At 40.9% G+C, this 20,923-nt stretch overlaps 1 long non-coding RNA gene across 1 annotated transcript; it reads right to left on the reverse strand.

Moving 5' to 3' along the window:
- Nucleotides 1-1,565: 1,565 nt before the first annotated feature.
- LOC128627049 (uncharacterized) lies at nt 1,566-9,016 on the reverse strand. Its single transcript, XR_008391123.1, has 2 exons — nt 8,738-9,016; nt 1,566-1,780 (listed from the first exon to the last, which is right to left on the reverse strand). It is a non-coding gene; the product is annotated as an uncharacterized LOC128627049 (long non-coding RNA).
- Between the last annotated feature and the right edge of the window lie 11,907 nt (nt 9,017-20,923).

The following is a 20,923-nucleotide window of genomic DNA, read 5'->3' on the forward strand; positions in this document are numbered from 1 at the left end:
TCTGCTGTGGTCGTGTTCTTCAGGGAGACCTTCCACACCGAATTACTTCATCTTTCCCAAACGCACTTGGTAATTATGCTGGCTAGAGATCAGTTGCTGCAAGGAAGAAACACTGAAAGGAAGGCAACTGCCAGCTGAAACTAGCAGGGGGACTTGGAAGAGCCGCTTAAATGCTGTATGTGCCCCAGGAGGCTTTGAGGGCTGGAGGCAAATTCCCATTTCCTGGGGCTTATTCATAATGGAGGGTTGTCAGTCGACCAGGCTAAGCACATTCAATGTTCAACTTGTTTCCCAAGAAAGAGCAAACTGTCTTCAACTCCACCTCGTTCTGTTCTTAGCATGGCCACACTTCAGACCCCCTGGCCCTCCACAAGATACCCCAGAGCCCTGCGTTCATCCTGATGACCCCCAGAGACCCACAGGACACAGACAGGGTCTCTGTCATTGGCTTCTCCAGGCGAGTTCCTGCTCTTCTCCCTTATCTTTCCTCACTGGGAGATACATCTTCTCTCTGCCCAAATTCTTTCCACCCAAGAAGGGGCTCTGTGCCAGTGGGGTTGTTTGCTGTGTGGAGAGCTGGCAAACCACTTTGGGAGTGAGCTGATAGGAATATATTTAAAATGTGAGCATTTATCAGAAGCAGCAGATGGAGGCAACAGAGTGGAGCTCCCAGAACCGAGGGCAGGGAGTGTTTCATTCGAGTGGAAAGAGCGCACCATCTAGACTCCGCTGGCACCAGCTCCTGAAACCAGTGAAGGGAAGGAGGAAAACAAAAAAGGCCACCTTTGTGCTAGGCTGGGAAGGTCACAGCCCTCCCTGACTGAGTCCTCAGTGCCTCAAAGACTGCATTCACTCCGGGGTGTGAAAAAAACCCTTCCACTGTCCCTTTCCTTCACAGCTTGACTTCCCTAAAGCTTAGTAAGTTTAGTAAAAATTCTGAAGCTCAGAACAAATGGGAATACAGGCTATTTCATTGATAAGGCATGCATTAATTCATTGGACAGGTATTTTTTATATGCCTCAGACATGCCAGGAGCCAGGGAATATACTTTGGGACAGAGAAGAATCAGGCGTTATATATGTTGCAATTCTGAAACATTAGAACTGTCAAAAGTATGTTTGTTTTAATTTCTTACCACCATCCCCACCCCTAAAAGTACAAATACTTTCAAGATCTATTCTAGTTACTATTTGAAGAAAAAAGTGTATTTTTTAAGCAATAAATTTCTTCAGAGCACAAGTACCAAACTCAACATATTAGAGGAGTAAAAAAACAATGACATTATTTCAGATCGCCCGTTTGCCCAGAGCACCATGGGAATGCCATTCCAAGTAGAGGGCCAGTTTTAACAGCTGACCTAAGGTCCGGAGAAGGGTATCAAGCCATGCTGCCAAGGGCAAACAGTTCGCCATCCTCACCCTGTGAACCTTTGGGGAAACACTTGCCTTCTGGGGTTTTTCATCTTCTTTTTTCTTTTTATTTTAGAGAGTTTTTTAAAGGTGCTACCAATAAATAAAGCACATATTTCTTCATATTGTCTTTACGTGAGAGTCCCAACATGTGATCCTTTGCTCTGTTGTGTGTAGAAGATGTGATGTCAAATCCCCTGGTCAGAGTTAATCATGCCTTCCCTTGGTGCCACCCGCGAGGTGTAACAGCAGATTTAAATATAACAGGTTACGTTCTTTGCTCTTCCTCATGACGCACTGTGACTTCCTCAAGGAATGTGCAGCACAGTGCCCAACACAGCTGGCACTGAACGTGGCAAATGTCTTTATCCTGTACAGAAATGCATGCAATTATAAAGAATAAAAAAGAAAGGTTACCAACCATTGCCCATATTTATCAAGTTATGTTCAGTGTAGATATATTAGAAAACATTCAGTTGTTATGGATGACTATACCACTAATCCACAAGCTCTCAGAGTTGTTTTATTTATTAATTATTATTATTTTAAGTCATGTATTCAACAACCTTTGTTGAAGATTTACTCAGATTCAGACTGTGTGATTTCCTGGGAGGTAGGGAGTGATGGAGAGACAGTCCCCGCCTACAAACCGCCCTCCCCCACTGCTAGGACTGGGCCAGTACTAGGTTCGGGAACTAAGAGAACACCACGGGGAGGAAAGATACAGGGAAGCACTGGGGATGGAGGGAGCGGCTGTGTGAACTGAGGCTTGAAGGGAGCGCTGTGTGAATCAGGCTGACCAGCAGTTCTCAGCAGGAGATATTGCCCCTTCCGGGGGTTTGGAAATCGTGGGGGGTATTACTGGTGGTTGCTGATGGGAGGACAGCACTGGCATTTACTGGATGGAGGCCAGAGATGCTACGCGTGCCGCCATGCATGATTCAGCCCTCTGTAACAGAGAACCCTCTGCATCCAACGTGGCATTTGAGTGTTCCATCCCAGACACTTATATAGGTGAAATTCTGCTCATTAGAATGCTCTTAGCCCCAAACCCAACTCTTGTCATGTACAGCCAGAAAGCATACTCTGCACAGTTTTACTTAAACCTTCATTTTGCAAGACTAGGACTCCCTTATGAGCCAGAAGAAGATTGTGTTTTGCTCTCTCTGGAATTTTGCCAGGAGTCGTATCACTGACGGCCTTACTGCCCGTGGTGTTGGTGTCACCAGTGGGCCCGAGTCCACCTTCATCGGTGTTTGTCCATCCCCAGTGCGTCTGGGCAAACACTTCATTACTTTGTTAAGTCTTGGAGAGCCGTTGTCTCTAAGCATTCACATATAGAAATACATATTTTATTTCACATTGCTTCCTTTTTTATTATTATAGTTAAAATATTATACAGGATTTTTTAAATTATTAGCATAGATACGTTATCCAGGGCATTTATTTCAAGATAACAAAGGGCAGGTTGCATTTTTAATACCTAAGAGGGGAGCACTGAAGGCTGAGGACCAGTATGATGGGCAAAGTAGGTGGAAAGAGCATTCTAGGAAGTACAGCAGGTCCTTGAATAACATCGTTTCATTATAACATTGATGAGAGGCAGCACAGACTTCATTTTTGTTTATACCAATTAGCCTATGGTAAAATTGGTTTTGTCAGACATGATTTTGCTTAAAAGTCTCAGAACCTATCAATGATGTTAAGTAAAATCTCACGGTAGTCTAAACTTTTCATGTGTGCAGGAATCACCTGCGAAAAATGTGGATTTGGTTTAGTAGGTCTGAGGTCAGGCCTGAGAGCCTAATTTTCTAACACCCCCAGGTGATGCTGAAGTTACTCGTCCATGGAACACACTTTGAATAGCACAAATCTACACAAAGAATTGCATGAATGAAGGCACAGAGGTTTGGAAGAGCATTTCTGGGAAACAACTAGTCACTTGGTATAATCGGAGCATGAAGTACAAGGTGTTGTGTGGTGAGAGATGAGATTAGAGAAGGAGGCAGTCGGAGCAGGCAGGTCTTTGTACACTCTGGACTTCCCTTTCTAGGCAGCAGAGACCCTGGAAGAATTTTAAGTAGAGGGGTGTGAAGTTAGATCTCTGGCAATGTGCAGGATGGCTCTGCTGGACACAGCGAGTTCAGCAAGAAGGATTTTATAATTATGTTGCTTAAACATAGAAGTAGTGAAAACCTGAATGGAGGAAGCCACCATAGAAGTAGAAGAATGGAGACAAGCTTGGAGGTTTGGAGTTAGATTAAACTGGGACTTAGTAATTGGTTGAGTGAGAGTGTGGAGGAGAGGGAGGATCAAGGGCAACTTGCAGTTTTTGTAAGAGCACTGGGTGAACAGTGATGCCACTGACTGACATAGTGAGCAGAGAAGTAGATGCAAGTTTGGAGCCAAAGTTCAGGAAAATTGGCTTTCAGATAAATGAACTCAAAACACAGAAAGATGGCCAATTGGACTGTGATGTGAGGACTTTTATTAAAAGTGTATTGCATTGTAGAGAAAAGGGAATGCTTGTACACTATTTATGGGAATGTAAATTTGTGCAGCCACTGCGGGAAACAGCTTGGAGGTTCCTCAAAATTTTAAAACTACAAGAACATATGATCTAGCAGTTTCATGTCTGGGTATATTCTCAAAAAAATAAAGATCAGGATCTCAAAGAGATATCTGCACTTCCATGTTCATTTCAGCATTATTCCCAATAGCCAAGATATGGAAGCAACTTGTATGTCTACTGACAGACGAACGATAAAGAAAATGTGGTATATATGAGCAATAAATATATTTCAGCCTTAAGAAAGAAGGAAATCCTGTCATTTTCAACATCATGGATGAACCTGGAGAACATTCTGCTAAATAAAATAAGGCAGACACAGAAGAAAAAATAATACATGATAGCAGTTATATGAGGAATCTGAATTAGTCCATCCCATGAAGCAAAGAGTGGAATGGTAGTGGCTAGGGCTTGGGGGGAACAGTATTAGTCAAAGTGCACAAAGTTTGGTTATACAAATAAATCCTACAGATCTGCTGTATAGCAAAGTGCTTGTAGTGAACCATACTGTATTGTATACTTAAAAATTTGCTAAGAGGGTAGATCTTATGTTAACAGTTCTTATCACAAAAACAGTAATAAATAAGAGGGCAGAAGTAAATTTCTGAAGGTGATATATGTTTATGGCATAGATTGTGGTGATGGTTTCATGGATGTGTATTTATCTATAAACTCATTAAGTGGTATACATTAATTATGTAAACTTTTTTTGTATACCAATTATACCTCAATAAAGTGGAGATTTTTTAAGTATATTTACTGGTTATGCTACTACAGTTGTCCCATTTTTTCTCCCTTTTATCTCCTTCCACCCTGTATCCCCTTCCCTCTAGCATTCCCTACCCCTTAGTTCACATCCCTGGGTTGTATATATAACTTCTTTGGCTTCTCCCTTTCTCATACTATTCTTAACCTCCCCCTGTCCATTTTGTACCTACCATTTATGCTTCTTATTCCTTGTACCTCTTCCCCATTCTCCCTCCTCCCCCTCCCCACTGATAACCCTTCATATGATCTTCATTCCTGTGATTCAGTTCCTGTTCTAGTTGTTTACTTAGTTGGGTTTTTTGGTTGTTGTTCACTTGTTGATAGTTTTGAGTTTGTTGTCATTTTACCACTCATAGTTTTGGTCTTCTTTTTTTAGATAAATCCCTTTAACATTTCATATAATAAGGGCTTGGTGATGATGAACTCCTTTAACTTGACCTTACCTGAGAAGCACTTTATCTGCCCTTCCATTCTAAATGGTAGCTTTGCTGGATAGAGTAATCTTGGATGTAGATCCTTGCCTTTCATGACTTCAAATACTTCTTTCCCACCCCTTCTTGTGTGCAATGTTTCTTATCAGAAATCAGCTGATAGTCTTATGGGAATTCCTTTGCAAGTAACTGTCTCCTTTTCTCTTGTTGCTTTTAATTGTTGCTGCTCCCCTTATCTTTAATCTTGGGGAGTTTAATGATGATGTGTCTTTGGGTCCAACTTCTTTGGGGCTCTCTGAGCTTCCTGGACTTGTATGTCTATTTCCTTTGCCATATTGGGGAAGGTTTTTATTTTTTGCTCTTCCTCTTCCCCTTCCGGCATCTCTATGATTTGGATGTTGGAACATTTAAAGTTGCCTGAGATGTTCCTGCCTCTTTTCATTTTTTTTCTTGTTTTTCATTGTGTTCTGGTTGAATGTTAATTTTTTCCTTTTGATCCAAATAGCTGGTTTGAGTTCTGGTTTCCTTCCTGTCATTGTTGGTTCCCTGTATATTTTTCTTTATTTCACTTTGCATAGCTTTCACTTTTCCCTCTATTTTGTGACCATACTCAACCATTTCTGTAAGCATCTTGATTATCAGTGTTTTGAGTTCTGCATTGGATAGGTTGGCTATTTCCCCATTACTTAGTTTTTTTCTGGAGTTTTGATCTGTTCTTATATTTGTGCCATATTTCTTTGTTTTGGCATACCTATTACATTGTTAGGGGTGGAGCTTCAAGAATTCACCAAGATGGGACAACCCACATCTCTATGTTGTGGTACTTTATGTGAGGAAGGAATCAGAGAGGGAACAATGCTGCTTGCTTGGCTTTCTCCCACTTTTAGTCACTTACCTTGCTACCCATGAACTAACTGTGCCCTTCTGGTGCTGATTCTCAGGTGGGTGGGCTTGTGTATGTTTTAGGATCCGCTGGGCCCCTCCAACAAACTCTCCTGTGTGATTGGCAGTTTCTCCTGCCACTTCAACCCCCACAGATTTTTACAGCCAGAGGTTTTGAAACTTTCTTTTCCCAGTACTGGAAACCTGGGTTACATGGTCTGCCTTGCTTCCCAGTTGTTCCTCCTGGTTTATCTGCACACGAATGTGGGCCCACTTGGGCTGCCAGCCATAGCCCTGCCACATGTCCTCTCTGACCTGGTTCCTTGTCTTCACCCCTCCTACCAGTCTGGATGAATGTTTCTTCTCTAACTCCTTGGTTGTCAAACTTCCGTACAGTTCGATTTGGGGGCAGTTCTAGTTGTCTTTAAATTGGCTTTTATGCCCCTTTTAGTTGTACAAGGAAGTAAAGCATATCTACCTACCTTTCTGTCTTGGCCGGAAGTTCTCCTAAAGTGGTTTTTTAAAAATGTGTATTGCATTTCACTCTATCAGGCATCACTCAAACAGGCATGTTCATTTGCCATTCTTCAGTGAATTTCTGAGACTACAGAGCAAGAACATATGCAGTCCCTACAAGGTCCATGGTTATCCAGGCTAGGTAATATACTAACATACTTAATTTATTACAGAAAGTTGATTAAGTATTATAATCACCTAAATGTCAGTTGTCAGTAGAAGACACAGGTGCATTAAAGTTGCTGCTTTCCAGGGTCTCTTTTTCTCTGTGTGTGTGTGTGTGTGTGCGTCTCTTTCTCTCTCTCACACACACACACAACCAGAATTCTGTCTTTGCTCCACCTCCCCATTTACAGATGTTGGCATGGCAGTGAGCCTGAGGTGGTCCCATGAGGTCATGATCCTGGAGTCCCAATCCTGCACTTAATTGTGTCAAACTCCATGAATACAACGAACAGCTAGTCTTCTTTGAGTGTTAAGGGCCAATTCTTGTCTATAGTATGAACCTGCTTTATCTCCTTCAATTTTCACAATAACTCTAAGAAGAAATTCTATCAATGAGAAAACTGAACCCTATAGAGGTCAGGTAATTTGCTTAAGGTCACACAAAGAGAAGAAATGATAAATCTAGCTTTGACCTCATTTCTTTGCTCACTCATACTACAATTCATTTCCTCTAACCTCTCCCAGTCACACTGAAATAATAGCTGTGGTGCTTCACTCCTCTGCTCCTACTGAATGCTTTGCCTGGGATCCTCCTCTCTGATATTCCGTTGTCAAGTCCTACTTAATATTCTGTCAAAATCCTACCCGGGGACCTCCTGACTTGATGCCCTATATACATTTCCCATCTTGCACGTACCACACTGCTCTGTAACTGTATCCTTCCCTCTCTACAGGCTGTGGGCCCCTGAAGAGCAGGGTCATATCTTAGTGCTCTTTCCTCAATGTGTCGGGTACAGATTACTCTGCAATAAAAGTGTTTGATTAGTGCGTACGTCATTTGTGGGTTCTCAGTAATTTTCACTGGATGTAATAGTGTCTGGGAAGTATAAACCAGTCTCTAAAGGAAGTACACACTAGCAATGAGAAAAAATGTTTGGAAAATCATAAGTTTTTAAACAGATTATTTATAGATTAAAATTTTTAATAAAAAGTAAGTTTCACAATAGGCTTTTTCTTCTTCTGTAATCCCTCACCATTAATATTAGGCTTAATTATTTAATTTTAGTTTACTAGGAGTCAATATGTAATTTAAAAATCTAATTGTTATTAGAGCTGTACGGAATAATAAACTTTAATAACTACCATGACATCTCAGCACATAAAAACACTTAATTTTTAACATAATTATTAAGTAAAACATAATGGAAACAATTACACACAACTCTACTCTTTGACCAATTTTGAGTTCTAATTTTCATCTTGTTTTTCTTTATTGTTCATGTCTGCAGCTTTCTCTTTTTTTCTGTCATTTTTTTTATTGAGGTTTAAGTGAAAAAAGATGTATCACAATGAAGAGGGGGAAATTAACAGACTTAATAAGAACAAACAAAATACACTTACTTTTAATATACAGGAAGATATTAAAATGTCTACAAGCATATTTAAGTTTGAACATTTAATTACATTTTTCTGCAGCATGTATTTAATTTTGTTATGGATTATCAAGCAGTTAAAATATCTAGAATGCTGTCTGTTCTGGCTTTTGTGTTCAGAAGAGGGTCCGGAATGGGGTGCATAACTACCCACATTTATAGCTCCCTAAAACCACTGTGTTTGTTAGAATCTTCAGGAAACAGTCACTCTGATAACCTCAAGTAATGTAAGTTTATTGTAAGATCATGTTTCTCAAATGCAGGCTATACCTCAGAGAATTACATGAGTTATCAGCCTGGAGGTATGGGAAACAATTAGAAAAAAATCTGGCCTACCTCCCTAAGTTGTTCAATTTCATCAAAAGATTAAACATTAATTTTTATATAAAATTTAGCACAGATCTTTTAACAAGGAAAATGCAAATGTCTCATGAAATTTTAAAGATAAAAACATGAGACTGCAAAGAAATTGAACTTGTGACAAGCTGCCTGGGCCGAGTCCCAGACTACACACTCGTTTCTTACTCGTTTCAGTTAAGGGGGAAAGTCAGAGAAGTACTTACTGTATAGGACTCTTGTAGAAATGAAGACAGTAAATAGCAGGAGCCACACAGCAGCGATTGTTAGAGATTGGAATACTAAGGTAGCTAAAAAGAAATCCAAGATGACTCTGGCAACATGAATTATCTTGACATCACCTCGGCAGCTGAATGTTCCATCCTGCATCCTTAAGATAACGCCAGCAAGGGTCATATGCCCTCTCCCACAGTGCTTCCTGCCACCAGCCAACACCCTCCCTGCTCCTTTTTGATCTTTCATTTTCTACTTTGTTATAGTTTTTACTCCAGAGGTCTTCCATAGCCTCTACAGCCCACTTTCTTTCTGGGTATCTTTTGCTTCCATTCCATCTTTCAAACGCCTAAGCCAATTTGTGAATTAGATGCAAAGCTCTCCAAAGGAAGGTGATTAATTTCTTCAATTAATCACCATTATCTCTATTTCGACGTAGGTTTTGGGCCGCGCTGCCTCCTGGGGCACCGGCCAGCCTATGTCTTGCTTGCCATCTAGTTCAGTTCCCACGACTGGTGCGGCCGACTGTGTCAGCGGAGTAACACAGTTTAGGGATTAAACTGTGTTTAAGGATTGATTCATACAGGTTTCTGCAGAAAAAAAAAATATCATGGCTTTCTGACTCTAGTCTGTTCCAAAACAGTCCTTCTAAAAGTTGCCAGGAATGAATTTCTTTGGAAGGATTAAAGATAGGGGATGAAAAATTTCCTTGAACGTGAAATTCTGGGTAAACTTATATAAAAATCTAAAGAATTGATCTTTGTTTGAAGGCACCTCCTATGTAATGTAGATATCCTTTCTTATTTGTTCTTCTTTCCCTTAAAAAAAAGTTTTGTATTTCAGTTACAGAGGGTTGAGTTAAACATACTCCCTATAGTTCCTAGCCCACCATCACTATTGGTCCATGTAAGGCCTCCCTTGATTGACTTATTGATTAATTGGATTCCTCTTCTCAATATCTCTGATGGAGGTTTTAATGTGCAGCTGGAACTCACTCTAAAGGGAATAGCCTGTGCCATATATAGAACCCTCTAATTCTTAGATTAAACCAAAAATAAATTTTCTATGACTGCCCAATGTTCTCAGGTATTTCTTGTGGGAATCTACAGAAAAAGATAATAATTTTTCTCAATTCCATAGCCTTTCAATCCCATAAATTCAGCTATTATAACAGGCAAACCTTTGTTTTTCTATATAAAACATTGTTCCTCAATTATGTCTTCATGTGATACATGCTTAAGACACTTTACCACCTAGTCACCTTCCCTTGGACACATTCTAGTTTGACAATGTCTTTTTCAAAAAAATAGTAACTTAAATATTTAAAAATAGATGTGCTCTGTCAGTATAAAATGTGATGGGTGTAACCTCACCCCTCCCTTCCTTAATTTCTATTTCTATTAATTCATCATAAAATTTGTATTATTTTTTAGAAATCATACCACATTTTTGACTCTCAGTGAACTTTAAATCTCTTTTAAGTGAACTGCTGTCAGTTCAGAGCTCTCCTACCTTATATTTAAGTAGTTGACTCTTTGAACTTAGATGCAGAACTTACCATTTAACCCTATTAAGTTGTGTATTGTTAATTTTATTCTATCTTTCTCCTTTGTCAAGGTCTTTTCCAAGTTTGATTATCTAATATGGTTTATCAGCTTTTACTTCAACTTGTAATCATCTACAAATTAGATAGGCAAAAGTTATATTGAAATTCACCTAATTCACTGATTAATACATTTACAATTTCAGGACAGAGAAGAGAGTATTTGAGTGTAAAAAAGAATTATGCAGGATGTTTTTCAAACATCCAGATTTCTCAGTTTTGTTTCCAAAAATTTTGATTAAGTGCAAGATGGGACTCCAGGAACGTGTGTTTCTAAGGAGCACATGTGATTCGCATGCTTTTGGTCCTGGGTGACAACGCTGAATTCCCTTCGAGTGTAAGTTGACAGGATGTGTTTATTAGTTCTAACAGGGTGATCGTCTAGCACCATGTTGGACACATAATTAATACTGAAGGAATGTGTGAAAGGATAAAGAAATGAAGGACGTGAGGGAAAGCTCGGCTAATAAACCCAGTTTATGTTTTCCCATTTTGTAACCCAGCCCATATGACTGGCTTTTTCGAATACTTTGTAGTGAGTCAATTATATTGTGTCTTTGATGTTCCCTACTGGGAAGTGTGTGTTCTGCATGACCTGATCTCCGTGAGCTCATGTTGCCTGCCAGTGATCACTGCTTTTTCTTTTAAATGCTCCCACATTGTACGTTCCATTCCTCTGCCTGGAACCTCATTGAGAATTAAAGGAGGTGTCTTATCAAAACCCAGCTATCTCCTTCTACTAATGCCTGCTGGATTTATAAGAAATTCAATTATAATTGAAATGTCTGACTTATTTGGTTCCCTTCAGGCCACATTGCTATCTTTTCAGTGTTAACATGTTTGCAGATAAATACGAACCCAAGTGCTGGGTAATTCAACCAGGAGGAAATCCTTACTTTTCTTCCGTATTTATATTTTTGAAAACTTGCAAAATCCACAGAAAGACTCAGAGAATCATACAATGTTCTTAACCTGTTCAACAGCCGTTAGCAGTCTGCTGCGTTTACTTTGGTATCTTGCTATCCGCAGACAGACGTCCCCCCTGAACTGACTGGTCGCCGTGTTCCTTCAGTCTCCTTTGGGCTGGAGCAATTCCTTTTCCTTGCTTTCTGCCTTCCAAGTTGGTCATCTGAATCTTCTGACTGTGCTCTTGGTTTTGTTTTTTTGTTTCGTATATTTTTTTTGCTTTTGAATCACAAAGTTCTACATATTCAAAACCTAAAATAAAATTAAAGAGAACTAAAATATACCAAGCTTTAAAATGTATTCCTGAAAGGAGATTGGGGCAGAATGTCATGGTGTTCGCCATACATTTTAAGGAATCAGATAATAAATAAAGGAGAAAGGGACAGAGACTGTGTGGGATCATCGTGGAACACTGTGAAATCTAAGGAAGTTTCAACGAGGCCATCAGGAACTTTTTGCAGACAAAATCAGCTATCAGGTCAGTCTCTAAGCCTCCAAGAAAGGACTTGCTTAAATATTTCTGCAAGCAAACCACAGCAATGGATTTCAGATCCCAGCCCCCAGGACTACTGGGGGAGTCCAGAGAGGTGACTGATGGGCTGATGCGCCAGGGTCACTTCCCCCTCTCTGTTGGGTCTTCATCTGATTGATTGCAGGAGCATCAAAGCCAAGTGTCTTCTCCCTCCATTCAGGACAGATCTGGAGGGTCCCCCCTGAGGCTCTGTCGAGACTTTATCCCAAGTCAACCTATCTGCTTCCTCCCTTTAGCTACACCTGGTGCCGATTTTCAGAGTGTTCCCTGATACACGGTCCATGTGCCCATCTCCAAGTACTGTGTTCTTATTATCTATAAACATGTGTAATCCTTACAACAAGATAAGATACATGCTATTAGCATCCCCACTTTATATCTGAGCAACCTGATGTGCAGAGAGTGACTAAGCGACGGCCCACAGGTACTCACGCAGCTGGGACATGTCAAGGCCGATGCTGGCACAGGCATCTCACAGTCTCTGCCGCCCTGATCTGCCACACACGGTTCTCCTCTGTGACATGGAGATTGCCCTTAGCACGCACTGCATCCTAGTTCCACCATATCCATAGTGTCTTCAAGATGCTTCCCTAAGCAAAGATGTAGAAAAACTTCTTGGAGATTGAGCATGGGAGGGGATTTGTTGTGATTGTGTAAGAAAGACAGGTAAAAGCAGTTGTAACCTGAATCCCTGTTCTTCCACTGGGCTTTAGCCTTGGCCAGGGAGTTCAATTCACCCTCTAAGCTGATTCCCCAGAGCTCAGTTTTCCTCTGGTGACATGGTACACTTGCCACTCCCACTCTTGCAAAAAAAAAAAGAATGTGCAGAGCACACACACACACTCACACACACACACACACACACACACACACACAAGGACAGGTAAATGAGCTTCTCTTCCTAAGAGGAGAGGTACTTCTTGTTCCTGACCTATTTGCATACACATGCAGAGCTCGTATAATGTAGCTTAACCAGCCTATTTAGCATTTATGCATTCTGCTCTGCTTTCAACAAGCTCTTTAAGATGTGACTTATTTAACAACCATCTTCATAAATCTGCAAGGTCAAAGTAGCCACTTCTGTAGGGAGACTGAGGGACTATCAAGACTTCTGGTGCAATTCACAGTTGGGAGATTGTTCTGCTCCTGTGAGTTTTTCAGGCCAAACGGTAGGATGACCAATTGCCCTGGTTTTTCCTGGGGTTGAGGGGGTTCCAGAATGAGACACTCTTGTTGCTGACACTGGGAGGGTGCGGGCAACCCAGGCGGGTGACCGCCCTGTAATGGACATTTTATGATCCGGTATGTTTACGTTACAGGAAACACCTGCTCCTCTAGTGTACTTTCTATTATCTCAAAAATATTTGTATTTTATTATTAAAGCAAAAGATAGAAACAGTGGAAGGAAATAAAAAAAGAAACCGAAAACCACATGTGAATTCATAACACAGAGATCTCTTTTGATGCTTTCCATGAGCTTTTCTGTGTGTGTGTGTGTGTACACATGTGTTTTACAACTAAAATGGTGCAGTACAAACACTTCTGTGTCCTGATTTTCACTTAGACAAGCATTCTCCCATTTCAATAAATACTTTTCGAAAACACCATTGCTAATGGTTGCATAATTTTCATTAAGGATGCTTTACTTAACCATTCTCTCGTTGTTCCACATTTAGGCTGATTTTCGCTGTTAATGATAATGTTGCAGTGAACATCTTTGGGTTTCTAATTATTTTGGGAGGAAAGTTTTCCAGGGCGTTTGGGCATGGACAGTTACGGGATTAGTTTAAAGCTACTGAATCCTGTCTCCAAAACGCTTCTGGGAGGCGCTGTGCACCAGTGGCATTTGTGCCTGCCCCAGTGAACTCCTGCCAGCCCTCGGTACTTTTCCAGTCTTTGCCAATGTTATCAGTTTTAAAAAAAGAGTAGGTTAAAAAAATTCTAAATAATCTGCGTTTGTTTACTTATGAAGTGCAAACCTCTTTCACAGCTTTCTCACTTGACCTTTCCTATACATTTTGTTCATATATTTCTCCAGATTTTATATTCAGTCTTAATGTTTTCTCAATTTGTATGAACTCTTTATAAACTGTAATAACTTTTTAAGGTCATACTTTGTTTCAAATACTTTTTCATTCAAATACTTTTCATGATCTATGGTTGGATAGATGTTTTTAAAACACTGACCCTTAAAAATTCTCAATGTTGCCCTGGCTGGTATAGCTCACTGGATTGAGCGTGGGCCTGTGACCCAAAGGATCCTAGTTCAATTCTCAGTCAGGGCACATGCCTGGGTTGCAGGCCAGCTCCCAACAGGGGATGCACAAGAGGCAACCACACATTGATGTTTCTCTCCCTCTCTCTTTCCCTTTCCCTCTAAAGATAAATAAATAAAATCTTTAAAAAAGAAAGCATTATTATAAAAAATCCTCAATGTTCATGATTTTTAAGCACTATGTTAAGCTGCCCGCATGCACACACACACAACCCGTGGGGGAGGCCTAAACTTCCCTTTAAAAATCTTTCTCTCACTCATTTTTTAGCTCACCAGACCTGAAATTATTCTGTTATATTTGAAAAGAGTGTGTGTAACATCTATGTCACTTTGGAAAAAATGGTAAAACGAAATCACCACCCCACCCAAGAACTAAAGCATACCGACCACTCTGTGTTCCCCGCGATGGTTAATTCCATGTGCCACCTTGACCGAGCCGGGGGCTGCCCCAGATTAAACAGTATTTCTGAGTGTGGCTGTGAAGGTGTTTCTGGATGCAATTAGCCTTTGAATTGGTGGCCTCAGTAAAGTAAATTGCCCTCCTCACTGTGGGTGGGCACATCCACTGTGCTAAAGGCCTGGAATACAATAAAAAGGCAGAGGAAGGAAAAATTCACCCTTTTGCTTCCTGCCTGCCCGCCCGAGCCGGGACGCTGGCCTTCTCCTGCCCTTGGACTGGGATCCACACTGTCATCTCCCTGGTTTTAGGCCTTTGGACGGAATCACACAGCCGGCTTTCCTGGGTCTCCAGCTTGTAGATGGCAGATCACAGGACTTCCCAGCTGCTATAATCACATGAGCGAATTCCTTATAATAAATTTCTTGCTATATATGCACTGTTGGTTTTGTTTCTCTGCAGAACCCTAATGCACCCCCAACCTCAGATCTCTGCCTTCCTCAAGATGTAGCTGCCCCCATGCTTTTGTCATTATCTTTCCCTTGCTTTTTTTGAAAAAAACACCGTTACCTTGTGTTATGGTTGTGCCTGGAAGCATCCGTTTAGTTTTCATATTTTCGAGCTTTACAAAAATAGATTCATCTTTTATCCCATTTTCTTGGTCTTTCTTTTTCTATTAAGTACTATTTATAAGACCTATCCATATTTTGTGTGAAGATATAACTCATTTATTTTCACCCCGGGAAATATTTTATTTAATGAATGCATATATTAAATATATTACACATACATACACATACATATACACACACATGTATATACGTGGGAATAGAATTACTGGGTTGAACTATTCATGCATGTTCAATTTTACAAGCTATTGCCAAATTGTTTTTCTGAGTGGTTATATTAATTACATCCCCACTGCAGAGCAAAAGATTTTTGTTGCTAGCCTTCCTTGCCAACATGTTGATATTTTCAAGTATTGAAATCTGATAGTCATTTTTCACTTAGGAGATTTGCACTAAGTTTTGAGGCTTATTTGTCCAAGTTCTCAAAGACAGAAAAGCAGTTCTCAAAAACAAACTGAACCGCTTTTGATTTGGGCTTCTGGTTTCTCCTTGAGGTCAGTCACCTGGGCATAGTGGCTTTCCAGTAAAACACTTAACAAGCTGTTCCTAGTGTGTCCTGCTGAGCCTAATGATCAGCCCTTCAAAGAAGAGGCCACATCAGACTGGACAAGTGAGCAGCAGACTGAGTCAGGAATTAGGAAGCTTGGGCTCTCACCTGGTCCTGCAGCTTTGCAGGCCGTGCAGATATGCCACGTCACCTCCCGGCGTCCCATCTGCTCACTAGGTGAAATGGAGCTGACCTCCCTCCCTGCCCTGCCGTGAGGACGAAATCCTGTTGTGGAGCACTTTGAAATCTTTGGATGAAAAGCGTGACAGAGGAGCCAAGTGTGGTTGCTACCCGCACCAGCAACACTAGAAGACGGCATAAAAATAGGAAGCAAAGAAAATTTCATTTTACAAAAGCTTCAGTGAAAAAGTTGGCTGGTCAAAATGTCATTCCCTGTTTTTGATTCACATAAATGTTGGCTTTTATAAGAATTTTAAAAAATGTACACATTTTTGTCTTTGCCAGGCAGAACCCCTTTGGTCTTCCCCTTGCCTGTGACATTAGGCGAGTCCCAGATACAGGCAGAAGATTAATGCCTTAGGAGACTACGGAATCTGTTCTTGGTGGTTACCACACAAATCTTACTTCTTGTGACAAGACATCAAAACCAGAAAGTCTGAGAGGAAGTTATAGATTGTGGCACAGAGGGGGCCTATGCCTCAACACTGTCACATCATAGAATCCAAGACACCTTCAGCTAAGAGAGAGATCGGCCTCACTCAGATCCCCTCAGATCCCCCATTGAACACTTCATATGAGAGCACAAGAGAAGCAGATTTAAAACCTCATGGGGACCTTGGCAACAACCTTTGCTACATTAGGACCCTCAAAATAAGGTGAGTCATAACAATTAATGTGAGGGCTCATTTTAAAAATGACTTAGCCATAATTTTGGTAGCTTATGCCCATTTCTATATTTGCCATAGTGAGTTGTGGTGAGCTGGAAGCACCTTTACTTATGAACTGAATAGGCTATGGAGTTGGTTCCAAACCACAGAAAAAACCATTTCAAACCTGATCTTGCCAACTGATATGACACTCAAAGAATTTAAAATAGGAACTTTTGATTCTTTTGTCACATCTTTACCACCTGAGTTTTTTATACTGGAGTTTTGAAAAGTCAACCCTCCGCAGGGCGTTTTGGCTGTTGCACCCCACAGAGAAGCTGAGAGAGTGAAAGGTAAGGAGGTGTTGCCCCGGGTGGGAGGGGGAGTGAGTGACACCAGTCCACCCACAGCCACTGCTCCGTGAAGTTATGAATCATGTTATAATCGACTCCTAATTTCCACCCAGGAAGGCAAAACCACTGCGCGCTATTGAAATGTTTTGTTCAGAAGTTTGAGGGGCTCCTCACCATGTTTTGTGGAATAATTTGTATTCTAATTGGCATAATTAAATTATTGCTATAGGATTGACACGGCGTGACTCCAGTTGGAATAATCTGTTACGAAATTCTCCTTAGGAAAAAGAAATGTTCACTGTAGTATTCAGTCATGTGGCAATCTCTATTTATTCTATTCAGTGACCCTATGCGAGGGGTCATTCACACTGGATTTTCAATTACTTCAGTGAAGCAATTAGTTCAAAAAGTGGAAATCAAACCTGCTGATAGTTTCTTCATCTACCCATACCTAATAATTGGTTTGATTGATTTTTTTCATTGTGGATTACAATGCTGCTAAGGTCTCTCTTCTTTAAAAAAAATGGAGGTAGAAATTGTCCATAGTCAGGCTGAAATTCTGTTTCCACCTTCAAAATTTTCATTTCTATTTTTAACAATGCTAGGAAAGTGCATTGCTGTGCAGTCTGGAAAGATCACACTGATTGAGACACAAAGCTCACTCCAGAGATGATGGCACGTCAAGGGTAGCCATCCTGTGATTCCGAGAGCATAAATTATGCACATGTGAGAACGAACGGAAAAAGAAAACAGATAGTGGGTTAAAATGGCAGGGTTATTAGAATACTCCTACTTTTTTAGTTGTCCATGAACACTCTTGCAATACTGTTGTGTAATAAGTATAAAAGTATTTAGTTGGGTGCAGGAGAAGCTATGCCATGACAGTAATCAAGTGTAAGCTACAGCCCCCCTCACTCACAAGGGCCCTGTGAACACCTGAGTAGCTCAGAGTGTAGCACATTCCAGGTGTTACAATCAGAAAAGTTTCTAGTCAGCATTTCTGGTAAATCACTGGAAAAGATCTCAGAAGAAAGGTACCTAATTCTCCAGCGCTCCCCTAATTTGTCATGATCTATTTTCTCATTCTAAGTAACATTCACTGTCATGCCTAATTTTGTATTTGTGAATCTGCATTCTTTTTCTTAGAGAGCTCCTACAATTGTATAAGCTTCATACCTCGCAGAGCCTGAAGGTGCCTTTGATGAGGTGGGTCACAGAACAGCAACTGAGTAATGTGAAGGGCGAAACCTACCACTGAATTCCACCCCCGACATTCCCCAAGGACCATGGCCTAAGTGCTAGATAAACTGGGCTTCTTCTCGGGGGTTCGTGCATCACCACATTCCTGATTTCTCTTCTGTCTTCTCCTGAGTGGTTCTATTACCTCTTAATCATGAGAAAATCAGCTCGGAAACACCAGTTCAGAATCTCAGGGTTGTTAGGGACCGACCTGAGGGTTCTGTGCAGGTGCCTCTCTTCTGGATTCTCCCAGTCAAGACACCTGGGCCTGGGCTCTAACCTGTTGCCTGCAGTGACCCATTAGAAAGATTTTCCCTGGTCTGGAGGCAAAACCTGTCACTACTGGCAGTGTTTTATGCTAATTGGCTCCCATACAAGCCTAACCTCTCACATGATATTGGCAGAGGCAAGTGACAGTAAAGGAACTCGAGCTGTGCCTCTATTCCCTTACAAGGAAAGCTGTGAGGGGGTTTTCATACAGTGTTTCATTTAATTTTCACAGTAAATCTCTGAGGTTGGTGCCATTATTATTATCGAGTATCATCAGATATAGCAAACACACTAAAGAATGCCCAGTTAAATTTGAATGTCAGATAAAACAAGTAATTGTTTAATATAAATGTGCCCTCCCCCTAAAATGTGAAGTTAATTTGTCTTTGGAGAAGAGCGATGTCTGGCAACCCTATTATTATGCCCATTTTGGATCTGATAAAACCACAGCTTGGAGTCTGGCGAGTAGCTGAGCTGGAATCCAAGCCCAGGTTTGTGACTTTAAAATGCAGATTTTTCCTTCACCATATAATATAAATTTACATTATTTTCCTCTAACTCCCCAAAATGTGGGATTAATTTGTCCCTAGACAAAAACTACCAAAGCTGTAAAACAAACAAACAAAAAACCAAGTAAGCAACAACAACAAAAATCCAAACATACTCTCAGCTAAGAAAAGACAATCCCCGGGGAACTTCTGGTCCATTTATTTTATTTATTTTCTAAAATTTTTTTCTTTTTTTTTTTTACAGTTTTTTAAAAATTTTATTTAGTTATTTTTCAAGTACAGTTTTTTGTCTATTTTTCCCATCCCAGCCTCCCCCCCCCCTTGCTCCCCACCTCCCTCCCCTTTCCACTCCCCCTTAGTTCTCGTCCCTGTGTCCTTCCTATTTGTTCCTCCAAATCCCTCCCCCATTTTCCCCTTAACTTCCCTTCCTTCTCCCCTCTGGTCACTGTCCCCTTGTTCTCTATTTCAGTGTCTTTGTTTTTTGTTTTTTTTTTCTGCTTGCTTGTTTGTTTTGTTGTTTAGCTTCCTGTTAAAGGTGAGATCATATGGTATTTGTCTTTCAGCACCTGGCCTATTTCACTCAGCATAATGCTTTCCAGTTCCATCCATGTTGTTGCAAATGGTAGTAGCTCCTTCTTTCTCTCTGCAGCATAGAATTCCATTGTGTATATGTACCACAATTTTTGGATCCATTCATTTACTAATGGGCACCTAGGTTGCTTCCAACTCTTGGCTATTGTAAATTGTGCTGCTATGAACATTGGTACAACACCCATTTATGATAAACTTTTTATTTTATTGATTTATTTAATGTTGTGAGCACAATTCTTGGTGAGAAACTAGCCTGAAGTGAACAATGGAGGTGTAAGTGACCCTGAGAAAGAGCTAGAACAGTGAGCTGAAAGCCCCTTCCCTTCCAGGAGGTATTTTCAAAGGCCTCCTTTGTCACAGCAGGGATGGCAAAGGGGAGGCTGAGACGCTGGCACATGGCCGATGTCACTGGATCCTGATGTCCTAATCATACTTCCCTGTCACCTCTCAGCACTGATTTACTTTCTTCTTCCATTCTACATGCCATAGAACTAATTTCCTGCCTAATTGCCAAAAATAATTGCTATGACATTCATTGTTCATTTGCTCTCTTCTCGAGATCAGGCAGGTGGCTGGAGGGAAGGCAAGGCTAGAATTATTCCTGGGTTGCTGCGGGGTGGGACGTTGCAGAGCAAGGTCCCAGTGGACCGGCTTTCTCGTGGAGGTGGACAGAGGCACCAGCTTCCTCACTCCAGCGATGACAGCAGTTCTCGGCAGAGGTTCACCTTCTGGTTTGAGATGGGCTTTCTTCAACTGTTTTTGAGTTCCTTAAGTTGTATCTCTCAGGGAATAGCTGTCCCCCATTTAAAGATTAGAATTAGATTTGCTGATTAAAAAATGGGGACCCAGAGAAATGGGCTTGCTTCTCACTGGCTGTGGAGTTTGTGGAGTCCACTGCACTGCACTGCAATTGTTACAGTTGCACTAATCACGCTTACATTTCTTTAAACATTTTCATTAAAACACTGTGAAGTCATATTTCTTTAATGGTAGCTACAATAGTAAATATTAATATTTATTGAGTTATTATGACAATCAAGCCTTTTCAATGCACTATCTCATTTAACCCTCAGCAATAGCAGTGTGAGCAGATGCTGTCTGTATCCTTATTTTATTTATAGGGAAACTGAGGCAGAGAGTGGTTAATAACTCATCCAGGTTCCATGCTAGAGCCCATCTTCTGGCTACCACTAGGTCACGTGCAGCATCATCAAGACAGCTTCTGAATTCTGATAGGTGAAAGAACTTCCGAAGGCAGACTGAAAGTTGGAGTTAAAGAAGCTGAAGCTAATCAGTAAAGTTATGTAAATTATTATGTAAATTCCTGCCACGGAGCCAGGAGTCGTTACATCCCCTTTCCTCCATACTGCTGAGATGAACACAGATGTACTGCAGTCCTCACGTGGGATGAACTCAGGAAGAATTCCTGGGACTTACCAGG

This window comes from Artibeus jamaicensis, unplaced genomic scaffold (assembly GCF_021234435.1).
Source record: "Artibeus jamaicensis isolate MK-2021 breed Jamaican fruit bat unplaced genomic scaffold, CSHL_Jam_final contig_3126, whole genome shotgun sequence".
Lineage (NCBI taxonomy): Eukaryota > Metazoa > Chordata > Mammalia > Chiroptera > Phyllostomidae > Artibeus > Artibeus jamaicensis.